At 41.8% G+C, this 16,604-nt stretch overlaps 1 protein-coding gene across 1 annotated transcript in view; it reads right to left on the bottom strand.

The window, feature by feature from the left end:
• The window catches only part of OSGIN2 (oxidative stress induced growth inhibitor family member 2), a 44,088-nt gene extending 35,258 nt beyond the window's left edge, over positions 1 to 8,830 (bottom strand). Inside the window, exon 1 of the mRNA XM_082258854.1 lies at positions 8,598 to 8,830. The gene's annotated coding sequence lies outside the window, so the exon portion shown is untranslated. The remainder of the gene's footprint in view (positions 1 to 8,597) is intronic.
• Between the last annotated feature and the right edge of the window lie 7,774 nt (positions 8,831 to 16,604).

Genomic DNA, 16,604 nt, shown 5'->3' with positions numbered 1-16,604 from the left:
CCTAGAAAAAGGGTCCGGAGCTTCTTTGGGGTGACCAGGAGGCGACCGCCATAGACTTCAATGTTATGAAGTCCGTGGCGGCCGCTCCGAGGTCGCGGTGCGCTGCTCGCACCGCGACCTCGGAGGTCGCGGTGCGAAATAGCGTCGCCCCAGTGTGAACGGGGGCTCATCATCCACATACAGAAATAAAAGGGGCATTTTAAAATAAACACTGTGTTTAGTATCACTTTAAGCTAAACCTTTTGTATTTAGAACAATCAGAGTTTTTAGACAGTATCAGCAGATCACTAATCTGCAGGAGTTACTGTTAGAACCACAATCAAAAGCCAACATATCTGTTTATATTTTTGCCAAGTATAAAGGCGTCTACAACAGAATAAAAAAAAAAAAAAAAAAAAAAAAAAAAAAGAAAATTTGTATTGAGTTAAGAAAGTGGACCTGTGTCAGGGTATTTTTTGCTGTCTAAGTACTTTTGGGCAGATTTCCCATCACCTCCTGTCCCAGATACGAACAGGACGTTAAAGCGGAGTTCCACCAAAAAGGGGAGGCTCTGCTTGTTCGCCCCCTCCACATTTGGCACTTTTTTTGGGGGTGGGGGTGGAGGAGCGGGTACCCGTCAAAACTAGGTATGCGCTCCAGGTAAGATTGCCAATCTACAACATTTCCTGCCCCTCTTCCATCCCCCTGCTGCCTTCTGGGACACACGCAGATCCCAGAAGGTGGCAGGACCATTCAGAAAGTGCAGCGTGACTCGCACATGCGCAGTAAGAAACAGGCTCTGACGAATCGGCTCGGGGTGCCGACACCCGAATGCAAATTCCTTATTTGAAGCTGCTAACCAATTTTTTTTTTGTTTGTTTGTTTGGTTTTTTTTTAGGCCCCGTTCACACTGGGGCGACGCTACTTTGCCGGGCGACCTCATAGGTCGCAGAGCGCGCTGCTCGCACCGCGACCTTGGAGCGGCCGGCACGGACTTCATAACATTGAAGTCTATGCAGGTCGCCCCAAAGAAGCTCCGAACCCTTTTTCTAAGTCGGAGCGACTTGTGTCGCTCCTATTAGAACGGGTCCGCAGCTTCCCTATGGGAGGCGACCTACGGCGACCTGTCAGGCGACCAGGTCGCCCCAGTGTGAACGGGGGCTTAAAGACTGGAGCTCCCCTAAAGAAAAAAAAAAAATATAAAAGGATTAATCCAAAACGAAAAAAATAAGATATTTAAATTAAAAAATGGTCATTTGTGCTGATGTACGACTCATTTATGGGGTTTTTTTTTGTGCTGTTACTTGACATGTGTCATGTTTATACTGTGTTAAAATTTAAATAAAAAGAATTAAAAAAATTAATAAAATAATTAGCCTTTTTGTATAATTTAACTGATGATTTTGCCCACACATATCCAGGAACAGAGCTTCAGTATTTGATTAACAGCTTTCTATGCCCGCACTTTGGACAGCGCATAAGCAGTTGAATGATGGCAGCCCATTAAGTGAGCAGGCTCGGAGATGGAGGGAAGACACAGGATGCTGCAAAGATGAATTAGGAAATATTGAATTAGGAAATATTGGTGGTCACCAGTTTCACAGAATTGTTCATCACTGCACAGATTTCCTAGTCCTTTGGCAGGTAAATCAATGTGCAAATATGTATTTCAACAGTCTTTCAGCCATGTGTACGGAGAAAGCACAGCTCCTGATGGCCAGACACCACGTTCTGCCTAAACACACACTTGATGCCACCGTATGCCACAGCCGTTCTGAGCCAATACCCGGCAAGGTCTTCTGAATGCTTTTCAAAACTATACAAACTTTTTTGGACTGACCCATGCAACTGACTCTTGCTATTATGATACACACATCAACAGCCCCATCACAACAAATCCCATCCAATATATTTGCTGAAATCATCAATTTACCCCCCCCCCCCCCCCCCGAAATAGATCAGTCTTGTAAAATGATTGTTTTTGAGCATCTACAACACTATAAAGTGACCAGCCTGAATGGCCAAATCCACACTGACCATCATCAGCCTAATCCCCCGCATCAGCAAAACCCACATTTGTCCAAGTGGCAGTGAACTCAAAACCCTGGTTTTCGTCATACAGTTCAATGAACTTGATTTTGAACAGTCAAGTTGCAGTAAACAAAGTTCCTGTGAACAATACAGCGGCTACATAAAATGCATTAATAAAGGCGATGATAAAGCCAGCATACTGAATGTTCATTTTCAGCAGAACAGTTCCCATTAAACACAAAGATAAATGCATTTTAGTTGACTCAGGACACATCCTACAAGGCGTTTGAAGGATCTAGTGCAACCTTTTTCAACCTGGGTGCCCAGGCACCCTGGTGTGCCTTGAGGTTTCTTCAGTGGTGCCTTGGCAAAATGCCTTGGTTTGTGAATAAAGGCTGCCTTTTTAGTTACACTAAGTCACAGGTGTTCATCGTGCACCATTACAACCTTCTAGCTGCCAGCGTCCTAACGATCAATGACATCATCAGTTGATCAAAAAGGATATCAGTCACCTGCATTGCATCCTTGTTTGACCCTCCCCTGCCCTTCTCCATCAGTGTTGGAGTCACATTAGCTGACCGATGGAGAAAAACTGAGGGAGAAGAGAAACATTGGAATACTAGTCAGAACCATTTTTTAAAAGTGTATTTGCTTTGAAAGAATAAATCACCTCGAACGTTGGGTGTCCTATTTGGACTTCTGGATGCTGCTGCCTATTAGAATAGCTTTTACATTTTAGAATTGGGTGCCTCGAGACTGTCCATGGTTTTTAACCACTTTACCACTAGAGCATTTTGCTGTCTTACGTCTGGGCCACTTTTTGCGATTCGGCGCTGTGCAACTTTAACTGACAATTGCGCGGTCGTGCGACGCCGTACCCAAACGAAATTGACGTCCTTTTTTTCCCACAAACAGAGCTTTCTTTTTGATCACCTGTGCGATTTTTACTTTTTGCGCTATAAACAAAAAAAGAGCGTTTATTTTGAAAAAATAACAATATTTTTAACATTTTTTTATATGAAATTCTCCCCAAAAAAGATGTAAAAACCAATTTTTTTTTTAAATTTTTGGCCAATTTGTTTTCTGCTACCCATGTTTGGTAAAAAAAAAAAAAATCGCAATAAGCGTATTTTGATTGGTTTGCGCAAAAGTTATTGCGTTTACTAACAAAGGGAAAGATTTGTCATTTTTGGTGTTTTTTTTTTTTTTAACGAGTAATGGCGGCGATCTGCGATTTTTTTTGCGGGACTGCGACATTGCGGCGGACAGATCGGACCCTTGACTGACATTTTTGACACTTTTGGGGGTACCAGTGACATTACTACAGTAATCAGTGCTATACATATGCACTGTTACTGTAAAAATTACACTGGCAGTGAAGGGGTTAATTTTATTGGAGAGGGAGGGGTTAATGTATGCCTGGTGACGTGTGTGGGGGGAGGTGACTGAGTGACACAGGGACAGATCGGATGTCCAGCTATGCTGAACAGTCCGATCTGTCACTCCCTGTCACTGAGGAGATCCGCCCGCTTGTGTTTACACAGGCGGGCGGATCTCCACACTAGATCCCCGACGATCGGGGCAGAGCAGCGGCGATCGCCGCTGCTCCTCCCCTGGCCTGACTCCCGCTGTGAATAAAAAACAGCGGGAGCGAGCCTCCGGCGGCGCGCGAGCGCCGCCTACAGGGGAGGAGTCCGGCGACGTAGGTCTACGTCGTCAGACGGGAACGAGCCACTTTGCCGCAGTACTATTCAAGTACTTAGCGGTAAAGTGGTTAAAGGGTGCCTTGACTAAAAAAAAAAGGTTGAGAAACACTGATCCAGTGGAAGTAGTAGTAGCAGCATTCAACTGGACTTGTTCTGTACATTGAATACATTTCATAGCTGCTCCAAGACAATTCTTTAGTCCTAATTAGTGTTGGAACAATCTTTGGAACTTAAAAGAGTGGAATAGAGAAGTTATGAAATGTCTTCAACATACAGAAGAAGTCCAGTTGAATGTGACTAACTACCACTAGATTTACCATGACCATGACCCATCACAGACATACAGAAGATGTTTGAAGGTGCATTCTGATCACACAAGACAACTAAAGACCTAAAATAACCAATTATTTTGTATTCAGGAATGCCAACTGTTACCAAACAGTTAGGCCAAGTTCATCATGGTGAATTGGTTTTCAGAGTTTGGCTAGGCGGTGGCTTTCAGCCACTCAGAACGTGATCCTCCCGTTTTTTTTTTTTTGCAATTTTCAAATGGAGCCAATGGGCCACAACCATAAGGCAATCTTTTGTCTGAGGGATGTGGCGCAACCCCATTAAAGAGGTTGTAAACCCACTTTAATGACTTTTACCTATAGGTAAGCCTATATTAAGGCTTACCTCTAGGTGCTATAAATATCTCCCAAACATGAACAGTTTAGGAGATATTTACAGTGCATACAGCCAATGACGTCATCGGCGCATGCGCTCTGAAGAAACGGCCGCCCGTGCCGTTTCTTCAGAGCCCCGTGCCGTGACTGGCTACTCCCGCGCGCATGCACGGGAGTGACGTCACGCAGCTCCGGCCAGTAATACTGCCGGAGTCCGCAGACCCGGAAGAAGATGGGTGAACATGGATGCGGCCAGCAGTGTGGACATCGTGGGCTTCGTTGGAGGTAAGTGTCACATAATATGCTAGTATGCAAAGCATACTAGCACATTATGCATTTACTTTGCAGGGAAGAAAAAAAGAAAAAGCATTTTGAGGAGTTTACTTCCTCTTTAACTTGAATGGTTGAGTTTGACAGCATTGCTGGCTATCAACACTCCACGCTAAATTTGCCATAGCTGTGATGTAGGTGTACAGTCCCCTCCAGCTGTAGGCGGTTGAGGAAGGGTTCAACCTCCTGTTTTTACCACCCCCTTTCCACTTATGTAAAAGAGGCTTAGAAAGATGTAACATTTTTACTTTCTGTCCATTGCTATGTCTTTTTCTTAGTCCTGTCAATATATACATTATCATTTTTAGTGCATTATTATAATACAGGATTTATAATAAGTGTTATTAGTGTATTTGTTCATGCTATTAGTATTCAGTCACTGTAGTTTGCCATAAATATAAAGGCATTGTATTTGTGAGTATTTTAGTATGCAATCTTTAGAATTTATTTTTTATTAGTATGCAATCACATGAAATAACTTTCTAATATTTTCAAACTAAAAGTATTACCGGCACGCATTGCTTTACAGGAACCTACAAAATTTCCACATTTTATTAAAAACTTCAGTGCACTCTTCTGAGACACATTTTTGGAGACAAGGGGGGTCCAGGATCTTGTTTGTTTGTGTACGGCAGACCCTCGCAATCATGTGGAGTCATTCACATGACCCTTACTTACGCACAAATGAGAGATTTGTAAAAGCCCATGTCAGACCCAACCAATGAAAATAAACATGCCTTCAGGGATGGAGATCTCCCAGCATGCAACATACAATATCCTGTATTCATTCAATGATCAGCAAACAACCTCAAAGACTTGGCTTTCAGTGTTTACACACTGAGTGAGATCGCTTAAGGAAAAAAATAATAAAATATTTTACACTAAACATTGCAATAGATGCCACAATAAATTAAATCGCATCATTCACTGCAGATGATCGCTGACTTTTGTAACTTACTTATAGTGCCTCTATAGCCAAAACCCATCTTTTTGGTTTTGGATAGAGTAGAGAAGAATCAATAGCCCATCAGCAGCAAGAGGGTCGCTGGTTCGAATCCCAACCACGACACTACCTGCCTGGAGTTTCCATGTTCTCCCTGTGCCTGCGTGGGTTTCCTCCGGGCACTCCGGTTTCCTCCCACACTCCAAAGACATGCTGGTAGGTTAATTGGATCCTGTATAAAATTGTCCCTACAATGTATTTATGAATGTGAGTTAGGGACCTTAGATTGTGCGCTCCTTGAGGGCAGGGACTGATGCGAATGTACAATGTATATGTAAAGCTCTGCATAAATTGACAGCGCTATACAAGTACATGAAAATAATAAATAAATCAGGTTCATTTTTGCACTCTGCATTCTTCTGGAGAGTTTTTCCTACTTTTCAGATGCAACAGGAAAAGAGAAAATCTATTAAGTGTTAGAATTTCCATCTTAGCGGTTACCAGAACATGTGTCCCTATGGGGGATTTTCCCTCATTAATGATAGCTTTATAATTTAGGATTCCCACTTTACTTTCTATCTCTGACAATGGGCACCAGGACAATTAGAGGGGTGAATCAATAAAAACTTGGTAGTGGGTCTAACACCCTTTTTATATCCTATCCCAAAAAAAAAAATGGTTTTCCCATTTACATATACTTTAAAGGAGTAACACCCATCACCACTTTAACTTAAAGAGATTAGAACGGTTTATTTAAAAAAGAAAGAAAATCGAGTTATATTTAGCTTCTCTGTGTAATGATTTTGCACAGAGCAGCCCCGATCCTCCTTTTCTGGGGTTCATCCTCTCTTCTAAGGACTCCTATAGCAAGTCTCCTACTATGGACGACACGCGTGCAGATGACTTCATCTCACGGCCTCCTCTCCGGATTTATCTGACAGCAGCAGGAGCCAATGGCTCCCCTCCATGTTCAGTTGGGAGCAATACACACCATACTGAGCATGTGCAGCCTGACTCCTAATGCTCTGTTCTATCAGTAGATGGGTTGGAGTCAGTTAAAGAAGGGGGGGGGGCTAGAGAAGACAGAATCCTTCATACACAATGCAGAGGATTAACCCCTTAGGTTCCACAGTGAGTATAACCAATTGCCGACCGCCCGCCGCAGATATACTGCAGCAGGCTGGCTTGGCTGTGTGAACCAACTTTTGGGTATGTCAGTTCGGGGGAGCGGTCCTGGGGGGTGAACACGCGCCCACCCCCACTAGGCAGCGTTGCACGGGACCGGCAGAACCGATTGCAGCAGGGCACCTGCGATCGCTCCCCACTGAGAGAGAAAGACGATCAGCTGTTGTAAACACAGCTGACTGTTCTCTCTGAAATGATCACAGAGCTCATGTATTCCTCCTATTTAGGAGCACAGGTCTCTGTGCTCATTTCACAAGCCCCCCCCCCCACAGTTAGAAAACACCCCCTAGGCTCACACTTAACCTGTTGATCACCCCTGGGTTAACCCCTTCCGTGCCAGTTTTATAATTACAGTAACAGTGCATATTTTTAGCACTGGTACTGTAGAAATGTCACTGGTACCCCCAAAAGCATCAAAAATGTCATTTGGGGGTCCGATCTGTCCGTCGCAATGTCACAGTCCCGCAAAATTAAAAGAAAGTAAGAAAAAAAATTAAAACACAGATCGCCGCCATTACTAGTAAACATAAAAAATGAAAAATCTTTCCCCTAGTATGTAGACGTGATACTTTTGTGCAAACCAAACCACCAATCAAAATACACTTATCGTGATTTTTTTTTTTTTTTTTTTTACCAAATATATGTAGCAGAATACAAATTGGCCTGAAAGGGTGAAAAAATGAGATATTTTTATTTGGGGGGGGGGGGGTTGTTATATAGCATAATGTGACTTTTTTTTTTTTCCAGAATTGTTGCTCCTTTTTTGTTTATAGCCCAAAAATAAAAATTGCAGAGGTGATCAAATACTACCAAGTGAAAGATATGTTTGTGGGGAAAAAAAAAGGACATCCATTTTATTTGGGTACAGCGTCGCATGATCGCACAATTGTCCGTTACAGTAACGCAGTGCCGAATCACAAAAAATTGCCTGGTCATTAGGGGGGGTAAATCATTGCGGTCCAGAAGTGGATAAGAAGCATGCTATTCTGTATGTATGTATGTATGTATGTATGTATGTATGTATGTATGTATGTATGTATATATATATATATATATATATATATATATATATATATATATATATATATATATATATACACACACACACACACACTGATTTCACTGTTGTGGGTTTAGCAAGACTTTAAAAGAAAGGGATGCAACCACCACATCTAAGAATGGATATTCTGCAATGGAACGACTTCTTTTTTTGTTTCAGGGCACTTTAATTCTTTGTAAAAAGATCCTGGGAAGAGATCCCCATCCTTCACATAATAAATCTGTCCTGACCTGCAATGACCCCTCACTGAGCCCAGGCAGAGGATGGGGGTCAGGGAATGGGGAAGGTGCACAGCACACAGATTATATCCTCCATCATTACACATGATAATACAATATGATGGAGATAGGGGAAGTGGGATGACGTCAGAGGCTGTGACATCATAGCCGGTCCCCCCTATGTGTCCCTTGCTGTGAAGACTTTCTGATGCAATAGACATCCTCATCTTCTCTGTAATGACTTCAGGGAGGAGATCCGCCCCCAACATCTGCTCTCCTATACACAGGACCTGGAGGGACCGGCACCGCTTCCACACACCGCCATATACCGGAGCGCAGCACTCATCACCCCCACCCCGGGAGGCGAGGAGCATGGTGCCGCCTGGAGGCAGCCATCATCCCCGGAGCAGGCACCTGCAGCGATGAATGAGGATCTCCGGTACCCCCTCCCCCTGCCCATTCATCATCCTCTCTACTCACCCGGTGTGCCGCTCCTTCCTTCACACCGATCCCTGCACACAGCTCCGGATCATGCCGCCCGCTGTCCCCGGATTTAAAGCCCCGATGTGTGGGAGGAGAGCGGAGGAGGCAATGCACCGGCCCGCACTGAGGAGCTGGACGTCTGTCATGTGGAGGGGCGGGGACACGGGGGCCGCGGACGGGGAGACAAACAACCTTACTGGATGCTGGAACCGGGGGGAGGAGCCTCTGTGACAGCAACGCTGGGCGTGGCCTCGGGGGAATGTGTTGGCTGTACTCTGCTAAGAAGTTCTTTGATGCAAATGTGATACAAGAAGATACAATGTAAGACAAATGTGACACAATGTGATACAAGTAGACACAATGTGATACAAGGAGACACAAAGAGATACAATGTGATACAATGAGACACAATGAGATACAACGAGACACAATGTGATACAATGAGATGCAATGTGATACAATGAGATACAATGTGATACAATGAGACACAGTGAGATACAATGTTATACAATGTGACAAAAGGAGACACAATGTGATACAATGAAATACAATGTGACACAATGAGATACAAGGAGACACAATGAGATACAATGTGATACAAGGAGACACAAAGAGATACAATGTGATACAATGAGACACAATGTGATACAAGGAGACACAATGTGATACAATGAGACACAATGAGATACAATGAGATGCAATGTGATACAATGAGACACAGTGAGATACAATGTTATACAATGTGACAAAATGAGATACAATGTGATACAATGTGATACAATGAGATACAATGTGATACAATGAGACACAGTGAGATACAATGTTATACAATGTGACAAAAGGAGACACAATGTGATACAATGAAATACAATGTGACACAATGAGATACAAGGAGACACAATGAGATACAATGTGATACAAGGAGACACAATGAGATACAATGTGATACAAGGAGACACAAAGAGATACAATGTGATACAATGAGACACAATGTGATACAAGGAGACACAATGTGATACAATGAGACACAATGAGATACAATGAGACGCAATGTGATACAATGAGATGCAATGTGATACAATGAGACACAGTGAGATACAATGTTATACAATGTGACAAAATGAGATACAATGTGATACAATGAGATACAATGAGATACAAGGAGACACAATGAGATACAATGTGATACAAGGAGACACAATGAGATACAATGAGACACAAGGAGATACAATGTGATACAATGAGACACAATGTGATACAATGAGATACAATGTGATACAATGAGACACAGTGAGATACAATGTTATACAATGTGACAAAAGGAGACACAATGTGATACAATGAAATACAATGTGACACAATGAGATACAAGGAGACACAATGAGATACAATGTGACACAATGAGATACAATGTGATACAATGAGACACGTGATACAAGGAGACACAATGTGATACAAGGAGACACAATGAGATACAATGTGATACAATGAGACACAATGTGATACAAGGAGACACAATGTGATACAAGGAGACACAATGTGATACAATGAGACACAATGAGATACAACGAGACACAATGTGATACAATGAGATGCAATGTGATACAATGAGACACAGTGAGATACAATGTTATACAATGTGACAAAATGAGATACAATGTGATACAATGAGATACATGGAGATACAATGTGATACAATGAGACACAGTGAGATACAATGTTATACAATGTGACAAAAGGAGACACAATGTGATACAATGAAATACAATGTGATACAAGGAGACACAATGAGATACAATGTGATACAAGGAGACACAAAGAGATACAATGTGATACAATGAGACACAATGTGATACAAGGAGACACAATGTGATACAATGAGACACAATGAGATACAATGAGACACAATGTGATACAATGAGATGCAATGTGATACAATGAGACACAGTGAGATACAATGTTATACAATGTGACAAAATGAGATACAATGTGATACAATGAGATACAATGAGATACAAGGAGACACAATGAGATACAATGTGATACAAGGAGACACAATGAGATACAATGAGACACAAGGAGATACAATGTGATACAATGTGATACAATGAGATACAAGGAGATACAATGTGATACAATGAGACACAGTGAGATACAATGTTATACAATGTGACAAAAGGAGACACAATGTGATACAATGAAATACAATGTGACACAATGAGATACAAGGAGACACAATGAGATACAATGTGACACAATGAGATACAATGTGATACAATGAGACACGTGATACAAGGAGACACAATGTGATACAAGGAGATACAATGTGATACAAGGAGACACAATGAGATACAATGTGATACAAGGAGACACAATGAGATACAATGTGACACAATGAGATACAATGTGATACAATGAGACACGTGATACAAGGAGACACAATGTGATACAAGGAGACACAATGAGATACAATGTGACACAAGGAGACACAATGAGATACAATGTGACACAAGGAGACACAATGTGATACAAGGAGACACAATGAGATACAATGTGATACAAGGAGATACAATGTGATACAAGGAGACACAAAGAGATGCAATGTGATACAAGGAGACACAATGTGATACAAGGAGACACAATGTGATACAAGGAGACACAATGAGATACAATGTGACACAAGGAGACACAATGAGATACAGTGTGATACAAGGAGACACAATGTGATACAATGAGACACAATGTAATACAAGGAGATACAATGAAACACAATGTGATACAAGGAGATACAATTAGACACAATGTGATACAAGGAGACACAATGATATACAACGTGATACAAGGAGACACAATGAGACACAATGTGATACAAGGAGACACAATGATATACAATGTGATACAAGGAGACACAATGTGATATAAGGAGATACAATGTGATACAATGAGACACGATGTGATACAAGGAGACACAATGAGATACAATGTGATACAAGGAGACACAATGAGATACAATGTGATACAAGGGGACACAATGTGATACAAGGAGACACAATGTGATACAAGGAGACACAATGAGATACAATGTGATACAAGGAGACACAATGAGATAAAATGTGATACAAGGAGAGACAATGTGATTCAAGGAGACACAATGAGATACAATGTGATCCAAGGAGACATAATGAGATACAATGTGATCCAAGGAGACACAATGAGATACAATGTGATACAAGGAGACACAATGAGATACAATGTGATGATACAAGGAGACAATGAGATACAATGTGATACAAAGAGACACAATGTGATACAAGGAGACACAATGAGATACAATTTAATACAAGGAGACACAATGTGATAGAAGGAGACAGACACAAGGAGACACAATGTGATACAAGGAGACACAATGTGATACAAGGAGACACAATGAGATACAATGTGATACAAGGAGACACAATGTGATACAATGTGATACTAGGAGAAACAATGTGATACAAGGAGACACAATGAGATACAAGGAGACACAATGTGATACAAGGAAACACAATGTTATACAATGAGACACAATGTGATACAAGGAGACACAATGTGATACAAGGAGACACAATGTGATACAAGGAAACACAATGTTATACAATGAGACACAATGTGATACAAGGAGACACAATGTGATACAATGAGACACAATGTGATACAAGGAGACACAATGTGATACAAGGATACACAATATAGTACAAGGAGACACAATGTGATACTATGAGACACAATATCATACAAGGAGAAACAATGTGATACAAGGAGACACAATGTGACACCATGTGATACAAGGAGACACAATGAGATACAATGTGATACAAGGAGACACAATGAGATACAATGTGACACAAAGAGACACAATGTGACACAAGGAGACACAATGTGATACAAGGAGACACAATGTGATACAAGGAGACACAATGAGATACAAGGAGAAACAATGTGATACAAGGAAACACAATGTAATACAATGAGACACAATGTTATACAAGGAGACATAATATGGTACAAGGAGACACAATGTGATACAAGGAGACACAATGTGATACAATGAGACACAATATCATACAAGGAGATACAACGTAATACAATGAGGACACTCGTGTTCTACAACCTCCATGTTTGGAGGGGCCCATATAGAAACAACATATGGGAGCCCCTGTGCTGGGATCACACTTAACCACTTCAATACCAGCCAGTTCCCCCCCCCCCCCCCCCCCGCTGCCCAGGCCAATTTTCAGCTTCCAGCACTGTCACACTTTGAATGACAATTGCGAAGTCGTGAAAGGCTGTACCCAAACTCAATTTTTACAATTTTTTTTTTTGAGACAAGAGAGCTTTCTTTTGTTGCCAATTAATCACCACTGTTTATTTTTTGCTAAACAAATAAAACAAGACCGAAAATTATGAAAAAAAAAAACATCTATCTTCATTTCTGGTCTAAAATTTTGTAAATAAGTATGTTTTCTTCTTCACTGATGTGTGCTGATGAGGATGCACTGATGGGCACTGATGAAGTGGGCGGCACTAATGGGCACTGATGAGAAGGCACTAATATGCAGCACTGATGGGCACTGATAGGCGGCACTGGTAGGTGGCACTGTTGGGCAGCCTTTATGGGCACTGATAGGTGGCTCTGATGTGCACTGATAGGTGGCACTAAAGGCATCACTGATGGGCACTGACTGGCATCACTGGTGGGCACTAGCGGGCATCACTGGTGGCCATCGCTGATGGGTCTGCACTGATAATCAGTGCAGATCCCCCGTCAGGAGAGCAACTTATTGGCTCTCCTCTACCCACGCCCCTCTCAACGCCGGCTCACTACATTCCCGCGGGACGCCGCGGTTTTTAAAGTCTGCCTGTATTTGTCTGCATAAATGTAAGTGGAACCTTTAATAAACGTCTTTACTATTTAATGCTGGATTACGCTATGGTCTCCCTTTATCTTCCTTTCCACGTGTTTGGCATCTTATATTGGAGCTGTATATGAGCTTTATCGCTTCATCCTGCTACACCTTTGGAAGCTGAGGCTGGTTACAAGTGTATTGATCCATGTCCATATCCATATTTTTGTGGAGGCAAGAGTCTATGCTGAGGTTTTTTACCAAGCCTCTGTGGCCTGTCCATTAAGTTGGGGGCCCATTCATTCTGGTAAGCAGCCATCTCTCATTACCGATCACGGGTGTTTTCCTCCTGCCTCACCATCTATTGGGACTCCACCTTTGGATTACAACTTTCCACCTATTATCCATTTTTGGGACTCATGACCCTTATGGACTTTGTTTTTTCTTGCTTGTATCACCGCACTTGTTTTTATGACTAATGTGGTATTTTATATTTTTGGTTGTCATTAGCGCTACACCATTTTGGTATACATTTTGCTTGGATTTCTATAGGTCCAGTGTTTAGCTGCTATTATTTTGGGACAATATTATCATCTGTTCCTGTCTAAACTTAGCGCAGGGTTTCCCCCCTTGATATTATTATATTCTCCTCTACTCACGCCTTGTCAGCGTGAATAGAGGAATGCTGATACCCGGCACTTCCTAGTTATGCTGTGATTAGCTGTGATTGGACACAGCTGATCACATGGTAAAAAGCCTACGTCATTGGCTGTTTACTGTGATGGAAGATGCGGTATGTTGGAGCAGCACACCGCACTACCGATCACCGTGCTGCGGACGATTTGTCAGATGCCTCCTCCACCAGCTGCTCCTACCATACTGTCAAACCAAGTTCTCTTTACAATCACAGGCTTTGTCCCTGTGAATCTCCAGGCTACCTAAAAGTCTATGATGAACGACTTTGTGTTCTATCTGTGATGCAATTAATTCACCAACTAGTATTCCAGTATTCCTATCTAAAGCAATACTATCTTATGGTTAAGAGGACATTTTGAACTTTGCAAGTGTTTTTGAAGACAAAATCACCTGTTCTTATCCTGTGCAATTACTAGGTTGGTGTACAATCGGGTACAACGGCCTGGTTAGAGAATATGTACAAGAAAATAATCTCCTGAAGAACCGAAATATTGCAAAACATGTAGAGCTATTAGCCACTTCACATCATATCGCATCCCTGCGACAGGACATTCTCAGGTTCTACTGTCTCACTGGCTCTGACCCCATTGTCAGACCTGGTCTACTAACTAGATTTTTGTGTTGTTTACATTGTAATCTTAACATGAATACATGTGTTTTTATGTAAATTATCAATAAAATGTATATTTTTTAGTAAATTATGCCTTTAAAGTCCATATTTTCTGTTCATATATGTCTCCATGCACACATTGGCTTTTAGCAGAGTTTAGGAGTTGCTGCGGTTAGGTGAGGCTCAACCTCTCTCTCCTGAATGAGGAAGAATAATGTTCAGGATAGGAATGTTTTGACCGCCGGCAGTGGGAAAACGCAAAACTGCTGCAAAATTTCAGAGCGATTTTGCCTCATTTTGCGTTTTGCCATAGTAAATGACGATCAAGTGTACATGAAGCCAAAGGCTTTTATTCCCTTTTAAGCAGTACATATTAGGCTGGCCATACATTAGACAATTTCCTTGTACAATTTTTCTTTAGATTTACCAAAATCATATAATATGAGGTCAAACCTAAAAACTTTCAATTTGTATGCAATCAGGCAGGCCCTTTTACTACATAGTTGAAGGTAATGCCTCGTAAACACGCAACGATTATCGGCCGACCGATCGTCCGACTTTTGTCCAGAGTGTTGTTGTGTTGGTTGGAATGTGCCTAGACTGCACACGAATTTTCTCGGCCAACAAAAATCTACTTCAGAAGTGATGTCATGTGCTGGTTTACTTTCCGTGTGTTTTTTCTTCTCTGAGCATGCCCAGTCTTGCTCATCAGATTTTTGTCTGCCGAAATCTGTACTGACTGACGGAAAATCGTCCGTTGTGTTGACGGCCAACAAAAATTTTACACGCATAATCGATGCGTGTGTACGAGGCATAAAGCCTCGTACACACGCATCGATTATTGGCCGTGAATTTTTGGCCAACGTCCGATTGGCCGATTTTCGGCTTGTTAGTATGATGCTTCCGACAACCGACTCCGACTTTTCGGCCGAAAAAAATCTGGTGTGCAGGCTATAAAATTTTTGTTGGCCGTCAACACAACGGCCGATTTTCCGTCAGTCAGTACAGATTTCGGCAGACAAAAATCTGATGAGCAAGACTGGGCATGCTCAGAGAAGAAAAAACACACGGAAAGTAAACCAGAACATGACATCACTACTGAAGTAGATTTTTGTTGGCCGAGAAAATTCGTGTGCAGTCTAGGCACATTCCAACCAACAAAACACCAAAAGTCGGACGATCGGTCGGCCGATAATCGTTGCGTGTGTACGAGGCATTAGTCTAAAGGAAATCAAATAAAAATAAATTGTATAATGTATGGCCAGCTTTACTGGCTAACCTAAAGCTGAAGTATATTCTATTTATAATTAGCTTTCCCTGCTCCCCCCCCCCTCATTAACATACTAATTATAATAATAATATTTTCATTGCATTCCTTATTTTAGACTGTCAAAGTGCCATTAAGGTGATTGTAAATTCTACTTTTTTTAAATAAAAAACAGGTTTATGGTTACCTCTTCTGTACAATTGCACAGAGCGTCCCCAAACCTCCTCTTCTGGGGTCCCTCGCTGGTGCTCCTGGCTCCTCCTCTTCTTGGTTCTCCCTAAATTGTGGCACAACTGCACGCTCAATCCTGAGCCGGGCTGCCTGTGTCCATAGACACAGACAGTGCGGCTCTGCCAACCCCCCCCCCCCCACCCTCTAGTCACAGGATGTAATAAATGAACATATGACCCATGCATTACACCCTACAAATTATAAAACATCTTTTTTCTCAATATCAAATATCGTGTACAAGCAAGAGCTGCTTACACTAATACGTGCTATCACAACAATAGAAATGTAAAAAAAAACATATACTAAAGCGCTCTAAT

Source organism: Pelophylax lessonae, assembly GCF_965119305.1.
Source record: "Pelophylax lessonae genome assembly, chromosome: 5".
In the NCBI taxonomy this organism is placed as follows: domain Eukaryota; kingdom Metazoa; phylum Chordata; class Amphibia; order Anura; family Ranidae; genus Pelophylax; species Pelophylax lessonae.
The sequence above is the reverse complement of the archived record's forward strand: the minus strand, read 5'-3'. Positions and strand labels throughout refer to the sequence as shown.